The sequence below is a fragment of the Tamandua tetradactyla genome, chromosome 12, assembly GCF_023851605.1.
Source record: "Tamandua tetradactyla isolate mTamTet1 chromosome 12, mTamTet1.pri, whole genome shotgun sequence".
Taxonomy (NCBI): domain Eukaryota; kingdom Metazoa; phylum Chordata; class Mammalia; order Pilosa; family Myrmecophagidae; genus Tamandua; species Tamandua tetradactyla.
Window position 1 is genome coordinate 6,556,673 of NC_135338.1, and position 19,962 is coordinate 6,576,634.

Below are 19,962 nucleotides of genomic sequence, written 5' to 3' on the forward strand. Positions count from 1 at the left end.
TTCCAAAGACACAGAGACCCTGAGATCTTGGCAGTTTCCCTGATAAGCTATCATCCGATCTATTTTATATTAGAATGTATTGTTTACTCAAAACGGAGGTAAGGGTGGGGCAAGGAGGAGACTCAGATACCAGATGGTGACAGGCAAAGAGATCTGTACCTGCAGCCATTCTGGAGCCATAAAGGTCAGGGGTCAAGGGCCCAGAGGTACTGATGAAATCAAGGGACTTGGTCTAATGAAACACTTCAGCAATATGCACTGGGGTGCAGAAACTATTATTTCCAAGATATAACAAATAGCAGCGAGGAAAGCAGCTTCTCTTTGCAAGTGTTATCCTCTAGCTGTTGAAGGACATTTTCACAATAAATAGGGCTAACTAACAAAAGTCTGGACTTATTCTCTTTTGTGTCACTTCCAAAATATTTTTATTCTAGCCTGCCAGAGACTAATTACAGTGAGAATACGGCACAAGCAATGGCACACAGTCATCAATGTCATTCCCTAGAATCTAAATCATAAAGTTAGCCAGCAAGTACAAAACATTGCTAAATACACTAATTTAATGGATGCTTAAGTTTGGCTTTCTGAGTTACACTCTAGAAATATCTAGCACAAAAAGATAAAACTAGAATTCTGAGAATTTAGAGATCAACCAACCCAGTGGTTCTTTTTTTGGTGGGGGGGGTGGGGGCGGTGGTGCATGGTCCAGGAATTGAATGCAGGTCTCTCACGTGGAAGGCAAGCATTCTACCACTGAACCACCTGTGCACCCCCAATGGTTCTTAAACAGTGATTTGTATCGTTCCCTCAACATAAAACCACAACATAAAACAACACCTAATGTTTCTTGAGCTTTTCTATATAGCAGGTGTTGTTCTATGGATGTCTTAATACATTGACTAGGACGTTTGATCTTCACACTGTATGAGGTAGGTATTATTATTGTTCCCATTTTACAGATGAGAAAACTGAGGCAGAGAATGATTAAGTAACTTGTCTAAAGTCACAGAGGTAGGAAGTAAAAGAAGTCTAGAATTAAACCTAGGTGGACTGACTCCAGCGCTATCCTGCCTCCCCAATTTAGAAATCAGAATAGCTCTACTTTTATCCATGTGAGAAATTCATAAGATCAGTTTTTAAAAACTGTTGTAAAATGACTGGCTAAATCCAATCCTTACTTAGATGAGTGAAGCAACAGAAATCCCCAGCAGTTCCCAAATTTTCCCTCAAAAGATAGGGGCTGGGCTGATTTTGACCAGCACTCCTTCCTGGAGCAAATTAATGTTTCTTCCAGTATCTTCTACTACTCACAAGTGACCATAAATTGGGTTGAATAGTTTTCTTTTTTTCTTCCATTTGCCCTTTCTCTACATACAAAAACATACCATTGGTAGAGAAAAGCAGTTTTGTTTTTATCTCTTCTCACTTCTAAAAAGGAAAAGACACTGTGAGAATGACACTGTCTGGAATTTAAGAATGTGGCGTTACTATCATGAGTCTGGGGACAGGAGGAACTGGGCACACATTAATCTTGAGGGAAACAGGACGAACTGCAGGATATGAGTAGAGGCGGCCAGAAGCTTGTTTTTTCCCTGTAATGGAGACTGCGGTGTCTCAGTGAGGACAGGTCAGCTCATGGATGATGTTTAGGGTGGGTGCAGAGTCAGAATTTGGGTTCTGGAATTAGAAAGGGATGAATTTGGACTCCAGATTCCCAAAATCTTTATGACTTTGGGCAAGTTACTTAATCTCCATAAATCTCAGCTTTGTTTTGTTTTCACATTTGTAAAATGAGATTTAAAGTAACTTCAAATGTATGGAGCTATTTTAAGGTTTAATAACAACTACCTGCAGTATGTACTCCTGCAGTCCAATATAAGAGTATTAAATCCTTTTTCTAATGAACAATTTGCCATTAAGAGAAGCAAACGGAAAAGAAATCTTAAAAAGCCAATCAAAAACGCAACATTGCTATTAAATTCCTGCTGGAAATAGTTGTCTGCTTAAGATTTTGTGCTTGAGACTTACTTTCTCTTTCTTTTTTTTAAAAAAAGGACATTTTAAAAAGGTGTTGAGGACATACTGGCACCAACTTGAGACTTTCTCCTTTTCTTAATCACAAGGATTAAAATAGAATTAAATAGTAATAATTTTTTTTCAGTAAAGCCAATCATATCTTTTTAATTGCTCCTTCCAAACTTATGAAGATATTCCTGCTCAGGTTCCAAGGAATAAACTATTATAAGGAAATAAAACACCTCTTAGTCTTCTTCAAAACAAGAGAGCAAACAGGTGTCTAGGAATTGAAGAGGAGAAAAAATATAAATATTATATTGTAATAATCAATGACTACACTACCTCATGCTACCTGTAAACCCAACCCATAACAGGTTGTTCAAGTCTCAAACCCTGGGTGGCTGGGCAGAGCTGAGCTAAACCTTGGGTTTTGAACAGTTCTTTTGTGCAATGACAACACACAGTTAAAAGAACTAGGTCTACCCTAACCCTAACCATTCTAGCCAATCCTAAAGAACACCTAGGGCAATTTATAAAATTCCACAAGCGTTCCAGGCACTAGAGTAACTTGCTGGGAACCTGCAATCTCCAGATGGGTCCCTGGTCCAGTTAAGTCCTGAAACCTAGCCCAGCCTCTCCAGAACATCAGATAGTTCCATCTCCCTACACCATATTAGTGACAGACCCTTCCAATATCAAAAATCTAGAATTGCCATACCCAAACAACCCCAATGAGAGGTATGGAAAGATCAAAGGTGATGGTGGAATTAAACATAGAAGATGGGACTTAACAAACGAATATGAATGCTAAATCATTAAATTGATACTTCTTTTAGTCTCCAGTATTTTAGAGCAGCTAGAAGTAAAAACCTAAAATTGTGAAATTGTAACCCATGTCAAAGTCTGAAATATGTTTTATAACTAATTGTGGTGCTGTGCTTGGAAATTTATAGCTTTTTTGTATATATGTTATTGTTCACAAAAAAAGAAGGAAAAAAAGTCGATTGTGATGATAAAAAAATATTTAAGCCCTCTAGCCTCCTATATTCTGGAGCAGCTAGAAGGAAAAATATGAGAAGATCATATGGTAGCCCATCACAAACTCTGGGATCTGTCTTGTAACTACTTGTTGAAGAGTGCTTTGGAAACTATTGCTTTTTTATTTCTTTGCTTTGTATATATACAATACAATAAAAAAAAGTTAAAAAAAAAAAAAGATTTAGGTAGTAAAAAAAAAAAGTTTACTACCAGACTTGATCCAAACAAGTGCCAAACCTCCAGACCTTGATTTGACCAGGTGATTAAAGATCAGGAGCCACCACAAGGACAGAGGAGGTTCTTGGCCAAGACAGTGAAATACCCATGTATATGTACACTCAGGAAGTGAAATAACGATGAGAGGACTTCCTGCCAGGACATATAAACTATTTGAGGTATGCTCTGAAGTTTATTCACCAGGCTATAGAAGATAGAAATTCCACACTTTGGTTCTGTAAACTTTGGTCTCGGTAGAATATATATTCAGAATATGGTACCAAGTGTGCACATCAGCAAAAAAGAAAAATAACACAGCTGATGAGAAAATGAATGTGGAATCCACTTTATCAGCATTTTTAAACATAGCTTTTAAAATAATATTACATATAGCCTTTCCATGCCAAAGTGGAGACAGATGTGCTTTAATATAATATCCTGATGTTGTCTATTTCCTGATGACCCTTAGACTCCTAGAGTAGGCTTCTATTTTCTCTTTTGAAACAGATGTGGGTAAATGCCTCTCCCAAAACCAAAACTTTTGATTTACAGGGAACTCAACCAGCTTTTTCTTCCTTCTCTCAAATTGACATCAGCCAGATCCCATTCTTTGTCAGTAGCTATAACTACAGGCCATAATCAGAAAATAAAGTAGAAATACTATGATAATACAGGTTCAAAGCTTTTAATTCCAAGCATTCAAAACGCACTAACCTAAACAGAGTGCCAGAGCCATCTCAAGAAAAAAGTAATGTTCCCCTTTATCCCTCCCAAACTGGATATTCAATAAATGCAATTTTACACAAATGGGTATGATAAATGCGTTAACCAAATGTTGCCCCATAGAAAGCTTATTAAAGCATTAATCGATAAGAATAACTTGAAGATGGCATATTATAACTTCAGCATAAGCACTGTTAGCCTCTATAGTATACCTAAATGGCAGTATGTCTCCAAATTACTTTCTTAAGTAATTGAAAATACTTTGGCTGTCTTCAATAAGCAATCATTTTCCCTTGGAACCTTGTTTAAAGTCTTGTTAAAAGGTCTTTATTTTCTCCCAAACAACTTCTGCAAAAAAAAAAGTCAACTTCATAACCCCTGCACAAATATCACAAATTCTGATTACTCAATTACAAATCAAGGCAATTTTACCATAATGTCTTTATGATGCTTTCTTAGAAAATTATTAATAAATCAAATCCTTTTTGTAAATGCATCAGAGAGCTTGTTAAAAGGAACCTTTGATCAATCCAAGAATTTGTGACAACTCAGATAATCATCTTCTAATGACTTGTTTTGTAAGTTTAGATCTTTAGTAATGGATTTTTTTTTAAAGTGCACACCTATAATTTTGGCTTATCAAGATATCATACATCTCCTTTTTTCCTTTTAAAGTAAACTTTATAAACAGCTAAATACTTTGAAAACCTTAAATATTAGGACCTTACAAAAAAGTAATCATGAAAAATTCAGTTTTTAAAATGAAAATTTTGAAAAATGCAAGAAAATTGTTTTGTTTTATACTGTTAAATTGTGATTCCATAAAAAAAGGTATAGGTACCTAAAAGTTAGTTTTATGCCTTTTTAAAAAATTACTGAGTCAGGAGTGCCACAAATCCTGGCTCTTTATTTTTATTCTACTACTGATATATTAATTCCACCAATGTTTTAGCATTTGTTAAAAACTAAAAATCAATTCAAAAGTCAAAAGAGAGTAAAATATCTGCTAAAAAGGCAATAAAATAGGAAGAAACGATAATCTTACAGGCAAAAACCAAGTCCATGGCATTCTGAGCTGTAATAATAATCAGTGACTTTTAAATTGGACTGGATATCCAGGAACCCCAGAGTCCTTACAAGCTCTGAGTGGTTTCTGACAACTCTGCACAGGCCCCTTCTAACCTGCAAGACACTAGTACAACCTGGGAAGTTGGAGGAGGCAACACAAGGAATGAGCTCATTTTTTTTAATTAATATTTTTATTACATACAACAAACAGATATACAAACACTCTTGACATACAAACATTCCTGGCATGGTTACAACCAATGGCTCACAACATCATCACATAGTTGTATTCTCATCACCATGATAATTTTCTTGAACATTTGCATCTCTCTGGCAAAAGAAATAAAAAAGAAAAAAAGAAAAACTCATACATACTATAGCCCTTACTCCTCCCTCTCACTGAACAATCTACTCAATTTATTTTAAACTTTGTCCAATTTTTTAATCCATATTTTTTACTCATCTGTCCATACTGTAGATAAAAGGAGCATCAGACACAAGGTTTGAATGAGCTCATTTTATATTTCATTCTGGCTCTTTTCTTTCCAGAAGGTCTTTTATAAATGAATGCTTCCTAGTAGTATTTGAATAGACTTCATGTATTACTTGTTTGGTTTTTTTTTTTTTTCACAACACTTTTAAAAAGGAAAGGAAGAAAGAGAGAAAGGAAAAGAGAGCAAAAATGAGGAAGAAAATCTAAAAATCCTGTGGGAGAGAATAAGCAAAGTGGAATTTTAAAAATCAAGGACTGAACATTTCTGATGAGAATGAAAGGGACTCAGAGGAAAATTTGACATAGAGGGAACTTTATTACATTAACCGCAAGACTTAATTGTCAGGTGAAGAAAGGGAACTAATGTGTACATATAATGTTAGGTCATATACACATTTAATTCCAAAAATTCAACATATATTTAGTTAATTCTGCATAATAATGTTACCATACTCAAGAATCTTAAATTCCATCAAAGGGAAAATGCCAGATCATCATACTCTCATTTGCAAGGGATTTGAGGAGTTTATTAAGCTGAATATTAAGACACAACTGAGAGTGTGATCGAATCACTTCTAATGTAAACATTGAATGTTCTTCATAAATATAATGTCAATTGATCAATATTGAATTTAAAAGTAATAGAATCAGTAAATAAGTAAAATATTGGAAACTTTAATGAAAAGCTGCTGTTCGTGACTTTGTGTATAGTGTATTTTACTATTGTCCATTTTGAAAAAAGAAAAGACTGTAATTATATCTTTTTCAACTTTGTTATATTTAATTGGTAAAGATTTTTTTGAGTGTTTTAGAATATAAACTGTTTAATTCAGATTTGAAAAAAAATACAAGTAATAGAAAAGAAGTTAGAAGATAGCAGAGCACAGAAAACATTTCTAATATCAATACTATATGCTTAGACATACAAGGACTGTGATTTTGCAAAGTTCCTAGTGGCTATTTGGATAAACGCGGAAAAAAAATTATCTGTAGTTTAATAAAATAGTCTGGTTGAAAATCCATGGAATTGGGAAGGACAGAAAACAGGGAAGGAAACTATAGTAGATGGTAGCTTTAAACCACAAGGGATGGAAAGAAATGAGAGCGACTACGTAGAGAGTGCAGTTCTCATAAGGCTGTATGAATGGACACATTATTCACAGCCCATCACTTGGCATCAGAAAGTCCTAAATTATATGAAGAGCAATTCTGAGCCAGTGAGTACTAAAATAAATTCAAAGCAAATCTGTACCCAGTGATTATGTTAAGTCTTATATTGGCGAGCATTGCCTAAGAAATACCAGCTTTTATGTTAGAAAATAGGAATTGCAGAAAATACCACACCATACGTGATTACAGGTACGAACGAGTGGTGACATTTTTTAAAAAGCTTCTTCACTATGTTCAGTATTTTTTAATCTGTCTTTAAAAATAAATAGAAGTTTGAGAATTTGAAGAAAAATTGCAACAACAAAAAATGCCGAGTTCCTGAAATCTAAAAAAGGATGTCATTGGAAAAAAATGGTTGACAGTATAAAGACATCAATTTTTAGAGAATTATCTAACTTTTTATTTAATATGGAAAATATGAATGTCTTTAACCTGAAAATTTTTAATTAAAGGAAATAGTGTGGCTCACACATTTTTTTAAATATTTTGTTGAGATATCTTTATACATCATACAGTCATCCAAAGCATACAAACAATGCCTCACAATATTATCACATAGTTGTGTATTTATCATCATCATAATTTTTAGAGCATTTGCATCACTCCAGAGAAAGAAATAAAAAGAAAAAACTTATACATCCCATACCTCTTACCCCTCCCTCTCATTGACCACTAGTATTTCCATCTACCCAGTTTTTCACCCCTTATTCCTCCATTATTTATTTGTTTGTTGTCCTAATTTTTTTTTATTCATCTGTCCATACCTTGGATAAAGGGAGCATCAGCCACAAGGTTTTCACAATCACACAGTCACATAGTAAAAGCTATACCATTATACAATCATCTTCAAGAATCAAGGCTACTGGAACACAGCTCAACAGTTTCAGGTATTTCCTTCCAGCCACTCCAACATACCACAAACTAAAAAGAGATATCTATATAATGCATAAGAATAACCTCCAGGATAACCTCTCAACTCTGTTTGAAATCTCTCAGCCTCTGAAACTTCCTTTCATCTCATAACTCTCTTCCCTCTTTTGATCAAGAAGGCTTTCTCAATCCCATGATTCTGGGTCCCAGCTAATCTCTGGGACTCAAGTCCCATATCGTCAGGGAGATTTACACCCCCTGGGAGTCATGTCCCACATAGGGAGGACGGCAGTGAGTTCACTTGGCAAGTTGGCTTAGAGAGAGAGGTCACATCTGAACAACAAAAGAGGTTCTCTGGGGATAACTCTTAGACATAAGTATAAGTAGGATTAGCTTCTCCTTTGCAGAAATAAGTTTCATAGGGGCAAAGCCCAAGATTAAAGGTTCAGCCTATTGAATTGGCTATCTCTACTGCTTACAAGAATATCAGGAATTACCCAGATGGGGAATTTTAAATATTTCCTCCTTTCTCCCCAGTCTTTACAAATCCTTTTTCATTCTCTGCCCCAAATTACTCTGGAATGTATCAGGTTATCACACTAACCTGAACAAACCAACAAGATCTCACACCCTATTCAAGATTCCATGTACTTAAGGTGTTCAAATAAACCGACTGTACGAATTAAATTAGATAATGCACTACCAAAAATATAAATTTTGCACAAAATAAATATCCCTTCCTTTGGTCTCACACAGAAGTTGAAGTTTAAAAATATAGACTTTATCATCCTTTACCCTGTATTCTGATTTTCCTTAGTCCTATCCAGATCAGTTTCATTCATACCTCCAGTTAGTCTGATCACTTTTTCAACTTTTTAACAATCGCTGTATGGGGTAATGCTAACTTTCATAGCTTCAGAGCTCTAATTCTGAGTCTCAGGTGTCACACAAATACCCAAAGTTCCAGGGAATAAAGATTATATACAAACAGCTCAGCATCTCAGAATTTAGAAAAAACAGTTACAACTCCGAAATGAATGACTGCTCTAAGAGTTTACAATCTAGGAACCTTTACAATAGGCCCCAACCTGATAACCTATGCTCTCGACTTCAATTCTCCAAGTTTATATATTATAGTTAGTGTATCTGAGTAAGGCATAATAATATTTGTCTTTTTGTTTCTTACATTTCATTTAAAATACTGTTCTCATTCACCTAGTTGCATGCCTCACAACTGCATTTCTTCTTGCAGCTGCTCAGTAGTCTATTGCATCTATACACCACAGTTCCGCCTTCCATTCCTCAGCTGATGTACCTTTAGGCCATCTCTATCCATTGCAATTTGTGAACACTACTGTTATAAACACCAGTATGCAAATGTCCATTTGTGTCCCTATTCTCAGTTCCTGCAAGTATATACCTAGCAATGGGGTTGCAAGATCATACGGCAACCCCACCTCTAGCCTCTTGTAGAACCACACACTGCCCTCCAGAGGGACTGCACCTCTCAGCTTCCCAACCAACAGTGAATAGGTACATCTCTTCCTCCATACTTCTCCAGCGCTCGTATCACACATTTTAAAAAAGCATATGAAAAATGGAAACTATAACCTTCAAACTTCCATCTTAAGAGCATTCCTTAAATGAAAGCAATTACTTTGAGGAAAAGTAATTTTAAAATCCCAAGCATTTAGTTCCAATGAATTGTTCCAGATAAAATTGCATAGCTGTTCTTAACGAAAATTATAAAAAATTGTTGGTTTAGTAAATAACACAGAACTATATGGGGGAGGACATTAATAAAGCATCTGATATAGAATTTAATAAAATATTATCTGAAGCAAATTTAAATTAGCTTGGAAATAAACAGTGTCAAATAAATTAAAAATTGGCTAAGCTATTTTAAACAAAGGAAATTGATAAACGACCTATCATTTGGATTGGATATCTCGTATCCAATCCAAACGAGATATTTGGCAGAAGGTCTATTCTCTCTGGTCTCAATAAAAATATTGTTAATTAATGACTTGGAATAGAGAATGAGCATTAGGTAACTGATATTAGTAGAAGTTCTGTTCTGGACAAGCAAAGATTGTGCTCAAATGCACAAAGATCTGAAGGGAATGGATTCCAAAGCCAGGAAATTATAAGCTAGAGTCAGTTTAGAAAAATGCAAGCTACTATATCATGAGAAAAATAATTTGAAACTAATTCAATTCCATGGAAAGGCATGGCAATTGGTAAATGCCAAAGAGACTCTACAGGGAATAATAGACAGAATATTAAGTAATCACTTACAGAAATGATAGGAAATAAAGGCGGGCCAAAGTCCTCAGAGCTGCATTTCCATTTCCTGCCCATGGCAGTCTGTCAAAAGTAGATGTTAATGATTCGATGCGGTGTGATTAATAGGCCTTACCTAACTACACAGCCTGACCACTTCCATCATAGGAAGTAGGCAGAGAAATGGTAAAATACACAGTAGAACACCATGGTTGTTGAACCCTGCCTCAAACCAACATCTCATGTTTTGTTTGTTTGTTTTAATTGAGGTTGGGTAAAAAAAAAAAAAAAAGAAGAAGTCTATTATTATTGATTCAGTGAATTCAGTAAGACGTGGTTGATGGAGCACTAGACTGAGAGTTAGCAAACCTGCCACTGACAAGCTCTGGCTCTTCCCTTGTGCAATGAAGAGGTTGCTCTATAACATCCCTAATGTCCCTTCTAGCGCTAGATTCCACATGGTGGTTTTCTGGTTCCTTGGGCAAGAAGTTGTATTTAGAACATATAGTCTATAGTAAGCATGTGAAGTTTATAACTCTTTGGTAGATGAGACTAAATAAATAAATGGATTCAAGAAAAATTTTAAAAATTCTTCTGGTTCTTAATATATATTGGATATTTCCAATTGCTAGGTGATGTGCTAAGTACTTTACATAGATTATTCATTTCATGGCTAGAACAATTCTTTGTCATAGATATGATTATTATGAGTTCTTTACAGACCACCATACTGAATCTCAGAAAGGTTAAATAACTTGTCCAAGGTTGCACAAGTAAGCCGTAACATTCCCGGGCAAGGTCTTCACCAGTCTAAAGCAAACTGAGACAATAAGGACAATGGCAATCAATAAATACTTATTGAATAAATAAATTGACAACTGGCACACACGCACATGCACATTGTCCTTTGAATGAGAGCCCAACGGGGAAAAGAACATACCATCTATTGAGCGCTCCTAACTGCCAGGCGCAGCTTACAAATACCCCCATTTAATCCTCACAATAATACTCTAAGATATTGCTGTGGTTATGCTCGTTTTACAGGTGAACAAACAGAAGCCAACCTCTCACTGGCATTTGGGACTGTGCCTTAGCACCCTTAGGCTATTCTGAATTTTCCTTTGCACTGGAAGAGGCAAGGGTGAGAAGCTTTAAAGAGAAATCAGTTGAGGTTGTCCTGGGGAAGATGAGGCCCCGGGTCTGAGGCAGGTCAGAAAGAGACTAGGAGAGGTCTAAGGCTGCTGGAAGACAGACTGTAGAGAGAAAATCCCAAGCCACCACAACAGGGTAGCCATCGACCATGGCCATCTACAGATGAGGGGGTATTGCCTGCATGCATATAGCTGAGCAGGAGGAAAGGGTGGGAAAAAGAATCTTAGGATAAAAATTCAAGAAAAAGGCAATCTGGAGGAGAATGGTCCCTGAAAGTATATGAAATAGAAGCATAGCACAATTTCTTACTGAAAGTCTTATTCCTAAGAATGTTGTTAGAGCATGAAGCCATGAAGAGTTATAACTGGATTATCTGACTGATTCTTCATGGATTCTAATATATGTTAATTGAAAATGTTCATATAAGCAGAATGGGATAGCATTTTATTCTACAATGAACCAGCCCACTGGAATTAAAAACAAAAAGCTTCTCTTAATTATCTATTTATACTAATCAAATTTTTGCCCTCATTTTGTCTGGCTGCAAGCCATGATCTTTGTCAACTCCCTCACTATCATCATTTTTTATATATATATATGCTGTATGGCCGGGGTCACATTTCATTCTTTTTCCAGGTGAGTATCCTGTTATTGCATCATTTGCTGGATTTTTTTCTGTTTGCTTTTTCTTTCTTTCTTTGCTTGTTTGTTTTGGGGAAGTGCATGGGTCAGGAATCGGGCCAGGAATCAAACCCGGGTCTCCCGCATGGCAGGCAAGAATTTTACTACTGAACAACCCTTGCACCCCCCACTATCCATTTTTATAGCACGTATTGCAAAGTAACGTACTATAGACTGATGAAAATCTAGTACAACCCAAGGTCAATGGAAGATTCCCCAGTCCTTTGAAGATCCAGGAAAATTTTATTCAAACTTCCAGATTCCATGGCCGAGAGTAGTCCAAATTCCAGCACTCCTAAAAGACGTCCACAAACCCCTGAACATCCTAATTCTGTGATTGCCTCCTGGCCCCCTGCTGCAAGGCTGACTATGCCCTGTGCTACAATTCATGAAACCCATTACCTGACCCACTCCCAACAGGGATTCCTGAGCATTACCCTCTATTCTAAGGGTGTCAAGGGAGATGGAAAGGGACTTACACTTCGAAAATTCAAATAACTAAAATGGGAAAGTCGGCATCACAGTTCTGAATTATTCTTCAGCCACCTGCAGTATGTCATAGGCCCTTTCCCACGGTCCCAGGCTGCTTCTCTCTGTCCTGTTCGCTCCTTCCTTGCCCTGTCTGAAGCCATTTCTTTCTGGTTTTATGCAGAGCCATCCTGCCTTCTTTTACGAAGCATTGGCCCCAGCCTGCTTCACAACCTTTGCCTCTCATCTTCTGCACACAGTTGTTAGTATCAGTATTATGGCACCTTTTCCCAATAAAGAAAGCTCCTCTCAAAGAGAGACTCTGGTGCCAGCCATCTAGACAACGAAATTTTGTTTCTCTCATTAGAGGTGGGGGTGGGGGTGGGAAATGAGCACAGAAAATATTAGAAAAGGAAGGGCAGGGGACATTGATTGTAGGGATTTGTGACCCTCTTGTTTGCCATCCTTAAGTGAACTAGAGTGTGGCTTACACACTCAAAGAGCCCAAGGAATTAGAGCTGATATCAACTTTTAAAAGAGACTTACACCCTTGAGTTTATCTCTAATGCAGACCTTTTTTCAAGTAAAAGACAAGAGTCTCAGGTCCTTTTCTCTGCCTATTCTAGTTCCTGGTTCTCTATACTATTCTACAGAAGCTATTGGTCTTCTAAAAGTGCAAATCTAGTGCTGTACTTGCACATAGATGAATAATGTGGAAAGTACCAGGTGTTATGGAAAGGGTTAATCAGGAACTGCGAAAGTGGTAAATAGCCGTTGAAAAAAATATAAAAAATGAGAGCACAAGAGAGAGAAGCAGGGGCACAAAACGCCTCAACAGAAGATAATGTCCTCAAAACAATAGCGTCCAGCCTTCAAATAGCAGTGTACTGCCTTCTAATTTCATTTTGATGTGTGCAGAATTCCTTCTTTTCCAATGCCAAAATTTGAATGAAACATGCAATAAAAATTACTGCCTGAAACATGGTGATAGCATTTAATCCTCTGGCAACACATTAGAAAGGCTTTCAGCTTTATACCAAGGACTGCCACACACTGCAGCTTTGCTCGTGAAATTATTTATTCACGCTTTGGTTTATTTTTTTTATAAGCTTTCCTTTTTATAAGTTTTCTATTGGCCAATAATGAGCTGGAGCACTTATGTTCTCAGCCTGACAGATTCCACATTTATGAGGCTACAAGTTTGATGCCTGGCACACAGTGGCCGCCTGCAGGGAGTGCTGCCTGGCTGAGTGGGTTTCAGCATCAGGGTGTTGCAGGAACCATGGCAGGTTGGGATGCCACTGTGACAAGAGGGATGATGGGTGGAGAGGCATGGAGTGCAAGGTGAAACGGGAGAAAGAAGATGGGGAGCACTCGAGAATTCTGGCAGCCATGTTCAAATGTCTAGCACAGTGTGTGCAGAGAGAGGAAGACTCAAAGGGCACGGGATAAATTTCTCTGTAAATCAAGTGTCAGTGATCATTAATTAGCGATCAGGATTGGCTGGCCTTTTGTTAACATGAAAAAAGTGGGGAGAGGATACTTGATTTGCTGAGCAAATTGAAAGTAGAAACAAGATTACAAAGAAATATATATATATTTAAGAGACCAAACTGATTTGAAGCGCATGAATATATATTTACATGCAATTTGTCTCTAGTGAACGGTAAGGCTACAGTGGGGACAGAAGCTTATTACAGATCATTTTTATCCACTAGCTAAAGAAGAACCACTAGTATACGGTATTTGATTAAATTAACCCTTCCTTGACCTTTCTGATTTGGCCAATTCCTGCTATCATGAATTCTCATACTATGTAACTTCTCCTTCTCAGCACTTGTCAGTTAAAAATGTGTGTGTGTGTGTGTGTGTGTGTGTGTGTGTGTGTGTGTGTGTACTCCATGAGGGCTCCATAGGGGATTGTGTCCTTTTTCCCTTCAGGGCCTGGTATTTCCTACTGAAAACTACTAAAAATACAACAAAATTAAATATCTTAAAATACTTTAATTCAGACTTTCTGCTAAATATTAGTTATAATGAAATGACAACAAACAGTGCAGCTAATCACCAAAATAATTTTTATGACTTACTGAAAGGAAAAAAATATTGTTCTGATAAAGTATTGACAATCATGGACCATGTTATGATCCCTTTGCTTTCATTTATGCTAAAATAATAAAAGAAAAGTAAAGCTCAAACAATCCTAACAATATGATTATGTAAATGTAAATACTCTAAAGTGTTATCCATGCTAAGTTTCCACCAGAATTAGACATCTTAAACAACTCGATCTTTATTGCCAGAGAAAATAAAGAGAGAAAACGTATTGCTTTGCTCTTTCTTGATCTTTCTCTGAAAAAAGATCACTTTCCACCATCTAATACCTCCATTCTCTTAGCTCACTTTGCTTCACCCTACTGGTTTCCTTTGACCATTCCAAGCCTGGTCCCACCTCTAAGTATTTCTACTTGCCATCCCTGCTGCTTGTTATGCTGTTTCCCAAACTTTTGCAGAGCTTGCTTCTTCTCTTCTTTTTGGTCAGCCCAAAGAGGGCTTTTCTGATCGTGCCCATTTCTATCTACTCTCTGCCACATTAACTGGTTTAATTTCTTTTCTGGCATTTAATCATACCTAAAATCATCTTGTTTGTTGACTCATTTGTTTGTAGGTCTGTCTAATTTAGGCCTCCCCACAAGAATGTAAGCTCCTTGAGAGCAAGAAGCCATGTTTGTCTTTTCATGTGTATGGCTCCAGTGCCTAGCATGGTGGCTGGTATATAGTAGGCATTCAATAAGTAATTATTGAATGAATAAATGAACAGAAAAACAAATGAGGAAGCAAGAGAATCATCTTTGCTAAGTAATACCAAAAGTTTTTGACAACGTATCCTTGAATGGAATAAGATAATAACGTGTAAGGCTTACGTTACATTGTTTAATGTCTGCTGAGCTGCCCAGTGGTGTAGGCATAATAGCTTAAGTTAGCATTTACAGTGTACTTGACAGTATATGCGCAATTCTTGATTTGATTCCCACACTATCCTGTACGTAGACAGGGCAAGAATAGAGGCAGAATCACTTTGTTTTTACAGGTGAAGAGACCAAGTTCAAAGGTTAAATTATTTTCTCAAGTCATGCACATAATAGCAAGAGAACTGGGTCTCCAGCCCAATCTTTTGTAGCTTTTCTGCTACACTAGCCAGTGCCAGATTGTTTTGTGTTTCCAAACAATCTATTTATTTTTTCAATAAGTTTAAATTGGGAGCCTGTTCTGTAAAAGACTCTTTTAGCCACTGTAAGACATACAAAAAAGTGCAGAAAACAATTTTTCTCTCTAGAAGATCAAAACACATGAGTAGCTTACCAACCTGAAGACATTTAAGTGAAGTGTCTAATTAGTAGGGAAGACCCACTGTTATTAGTAGGAAGGACCCAACATTATAAAAATAAGAAAAACTGGCTTGTTGAATGGTAGGATAGCCTCAAGGAAAAGAGGACATTTTAGCTTTCCCTGGAAAGGTGAATAGCATTGCAACAGGAGAGAAGAAGAAAGAGGGCATTCTAATAAAAGGAATAAAATCAAACAAGAAAATGTGATGTGTTTTCAGGAACTAATAAGGAGTTAATTGGCAGATGTCTTTCCATGGAGGGGGAAATATTACAGGTATGACTAGAATAGCACGTTAAGTGACAATTGATTTGGGTGCTTTTAACATATCAGAATGGGCTCTTTTGACCCTTGTGAAATGTTAAGCTATTTACCATAGAAATACAGTAGTCATGCCACAAAGGAAGCTAGGCATCCCAGAGTTAGTGGGGACAAGAAAATGGTCCCCTGGGTCCTTAAAGTTCAAACTTCCAAAACTGAGAGTACTCTGTGGCCAAATTTGTTAATTTTTTTTTAATTTGAAATTCTATTAATTACATGCTTGATATGTTATCTGCTTGTAGCAAAATATATTCTTGCACTTAGAGAACCTTAATTTAAGCTGTATGAAGTTATACAGTCAGAGAAATATATAAATCTGCTTAAGAAAAAAAAGGAATTATTTCCATCATTATTATTTAGTCAATAAAACTCTAGACCTGTACATCTAAGTTGATCTATAGAGTTAGAGTTCTGGTACTCGGACAATTGAACATTCATAGGCATTAAAATGAATTTAGACACAGACTTTAAGCCTTCCACAGAAATTAACTCAAAATATATCTTAGATTTAAATGTAAAATGAAAAATTATGAAATGTCTAGAAGATAACCGGAGAAAATCTAGGTGACTGAGTTTGGTGTTGAGTTTTTAGACACAACACCAAAAGCACAATCCAAGTAAGAAAAAATTGTTAAGTTGGACTTTACTAAAATGAAAACTTATGCACTGCAAGTAATTCTGTTAAGAAAATGAAGAGACAAGGCACAGATTTGGAAAAAATATTTGCAAAACACATCTGATAAAGAGTCTGTCCCAGAATATACAAGTGACAATAACAAGAAAACAACCCAATTTAAAAATGGCCAATGATTTGAAAGATACTTCACCAAAGAAAACATACTGGTGGAAAATAAGCATGTGAAAAGATACTCAACATCATATTCATTAGGGAACTGCAAATTAAAACGGAGATGAGATACCACTACACATCTATTAAAGTGGCTAAAATCCAAAACACTGACAATACCAAATGCTGACAAGGATGCAGAACAAAAGAACTCTTATTCATTACTGGTGGGAATGCAAAATGGTACAGCCACTTTGGAAGACCATTTGACTGTTTTTTACAAAGCTAAACATAGTCTTACCATATGATGCAGCAATTGCACTCCAATGCATTTACCCAACTGATTTAAAAAATTATGTCCACACAAAAAACCTGCACATGAGTGTTTATAGCTGCCTTATTCATATTTGACAAAAACTGGAAGCAACCAAGATATCCTTCAAAAGGTGAAAGGATAAACAAACTGTGGTACATCCATGCAATGGTGTGTTATATGGCGATAAAAAGAAATGAACTATCAAGCCACAAAAAGGCATGAAGGAACCACAAATGGATATTGCTACGTGAAAGAAACCAGTCTGAAAAGGTTGCAACTATATATGATTCCAACCATAAGACATTCTGGAAAAGGCAAAACTATAGAGGCAGCAAAAAGATCAATGGTTATCAGGGGACCAGGGTGGGGACAGAGGGGCATGAACAGGAGAGGTATATAGGATTTTAAGGGTCATAAAACCATTCTGAATGATACTGTAATTATGATGTATGTCATCATGAATTTCTCAAAAGCTGTGAAACTGTGCAACACAAAAGATGAACTTAAACATAAACTATGGGCTTTAGTCAATAAAATGTACCAATATTCATCCTGACCAAAAGGGGGGAAAGAAGTGCAACAAATAGAGTATCAGTGGCTGAGAGAGTTCAAATAGGGTCAAGAAGCTACCCTGGAGGTCATTCTTACGGAAGCTACCTATCATAGCTTGCCAAACCCCAACCAAAACCATTCCTGCCAATCCTAAGGAATACCTAGGGTGTTACATAAGATTCCACAAAGGTTCCATGCACTAGGGTCACTTTATGAAACCTACAACCTCCAAATGGGTCCCTGGACCAGATAAGTCTTGAAATGCAGATGGGCCAGCTTCTCCAGAACACCAACAAGTTCCATCCCCTTATCCCATATATTAACAGACTCTTCCGAAATGAAAAAGTTAGAATGGGCATAGGCCAAATATTCCTTAAGAATAGGAGAAAGATCAAAGGTGATGGTGGAGATATACAGAGAAGATGGGGCTTAACAATGAGTGTAATTGCTGAATCATTATATTGATATATATATATATATTTAAATCTCTAGTATCTTAAAGCAGCTAGAAGTAGAAATCTAAAATTGTAGAATTGTAACCCACACCAAACTCTGAAATCTGTTCTACAGCTAATTGTGTTGTGCTTTGAAATTTATTGCTATATTGCATATCTGTTACTTTTCACAAAAAAGAAAAAAAAAGTTGATTGTAATGATAAATCCACAGCTATATGATATTGTGAACCATTAATTGAACATTTTGAATGATTACATGGTATGTGAATATATAATATATATCAGTAAAAATAAATAATTTTTAAATATATCAATATTGATTCACTAATTGTCACATATATACTACAGTGATGCAGGATGCTAATAAAGGGAAACTGTGTGCCAGGATGGCATGGGTATACAGAACTCGGTATTATTTGCTCAGTTTTTCTGTAACTCTAAAGCTCTACTAAAAATAATTAAATTTTATTAATTATAAGCATGGATTATTTCCATAATTATTTAGTTAGTAAGACACTGTGTATCTAAATAGATCTATAAAGATAAATCTCTCTTTTTCTCTCTCTCTTGCACACACACACACACACACACACACATGCACACCACTTCCCTGGTAGTATATGAAGGGTTAGTTTAGTTCTTAATAGCATTTCCCTTATATCTTGGGGTATGTTGAAATCCATGCTTCACAACAGAATTTAATCATTTTAATACCAAACTTGACTTAATTAAACTTGGAATCACTTACTTTATTAGAACAAATGCAAGATAACCTTAGAGATCACTGGTGATCTTAAAGATCTTAAAGATGTAGTTTTTGCAGGGTAAGTAGGTCTCACACATTTTCCTAGAAGGCAATGCATTTTCATATACATGTTCCTTCTTACTTTGTTAAATATAAACTACTGGACTATTCTATCATGGATGAAATTTTTTTATTGTTGTGGTTACCAAGACAGTGAACTACGGAGTCAGAAGGAAACAAACTCAAGTCCCAGCCCCACCAGTAACTGTGTGATCTGGGGGAAATAAGAATCACCTACCCCAGAGGATAACTGCAAAGATGAAATGAAATGAAATCCATGTGCAGTTTCCGAACAATCTCTGACACATATTAACCACTTATAATCATACACATGAATAGTGTGTATGAATAATGATAATTATCTTAAAAAACAACATTGATGCTCATTTCTCAAGTACCTAATATGTGCAAGGAACCTTAAATGATGATTTCTAATCTTCACAAAAAAGTCACTCTGATGGTAAATGGGGTAGGCCAACACTTAAGCCACATTACTCTGTTTGTTTCACCCTTCTGTCTCTAACTGCAATGTACCTCCTATGCTCCAATAAGGCTTTCTTTCCTTTTGTCTGGAAGAATGGCTCATAAATATTATGACATACAAAAAGGCTCAAATAATGTATCATCTACTGGCTAGGACTTAAGAGATCTATTGAAGAAATTAAATGAAAGAATACCACGAAGACAAAGCTTTGCAAGTAGGCAGAAAAAGAGACAAATATAATTTTTAGCTGATGGGCCATTTGATAAGTCTTTCATATCTGGCAATGGTATAAATAAAAAAGAAAATGAATCTCTGTTTGTATTATGGTGAAATCACTTGTATACTACTATTATCATCCCTGTATATGCGACATGGTCCCAGTTTGACAGAGGAATGATGAATAAATAATTCAATATTTATCATCGGTAGAGGGGTAAGACCTTTAGGATGATATTTTTTAAAATTAAATACAAAAATAATAAGTATTTAAAAATTAACAAGGAATATAACTGTTTTTCCTTGAAGATTCCTTACAATTGAGAATCAAGACTATGTAATTTTGCATCATTGCAATGAGCTGTTAGTTGGTCACCTTCAAAATCTAAACAAATATATTTAGGGTAGCATAATGTATTTCAATAAAGTTTCCTTCATTTCCTATGTTATTCAAAGACCA

General features: G+C 36.1%; 1 protein-coding gene across 6 annotated transcripts in view; it reads right to left on the reverse strand.

Annotated features, from left to right (window-relative positions):
• The window catches only part of DACT1 (dishevelled binding antagonist of beta catenin 1), a 337,604-nt gene that overhangs the window by 63,329 nt on the left and 254,313 nt on the right, over positions 1 to 19,962 (reverse strand). The gene's annotated exons all lie outside the window — the stretch shown is intronic.